Consider the following 416-nt stretch of genomic DNA (forward strand, 5'->3'; position numbering starts at 1 on the left):
TCGCGGCGCTACTCCACTGATAACTAGAATAATCTATATCACCTGCATAAAAGGGACATCATTAGACGAACAACTATTAATCTGAGGCCATTTAACTGCCGTGACTCTTGCTGCCGACTCGTGCTCGCAACTTGTTTTCAACCTCTATAAGATTCAGTTACAAAGATTGAATGTACGGCTTTGTGATATTTTTAGCTAGCAGTTTTCTTATTTAATTTTATTAGTATATTGATAAAAAGTATTCAATTAGATACAGGATTTCCTTTATATTCTATTTGAACTAGATTTTTGCTCTCGTTTGTTGAGCATTTTAAAAACAGCAGTTTTTATTTTTAATGTCCGTAGTTTTAAAAGAACGTCTTTTAAATGTCAATACAGAACCTCACGGATTTGTGAAGCGCAACGACAATTACTGC

Source organism: Penaeus monodon, chromosome 31 (genome assembly GCF_015228065.2).
Source record: "Penaeus monodon isolate SGIC_2016 chromosome 31, NSTDA_Pmon_1, whole genome shotgun sequence".
Classification (NCBI taxonomy): domain Eukaryota; kingdom Metazoa; phylum Arthropoda; class Malacostraca; order Decapoda; family Penaeidae; genus Penaeus; species Penaeus monodon.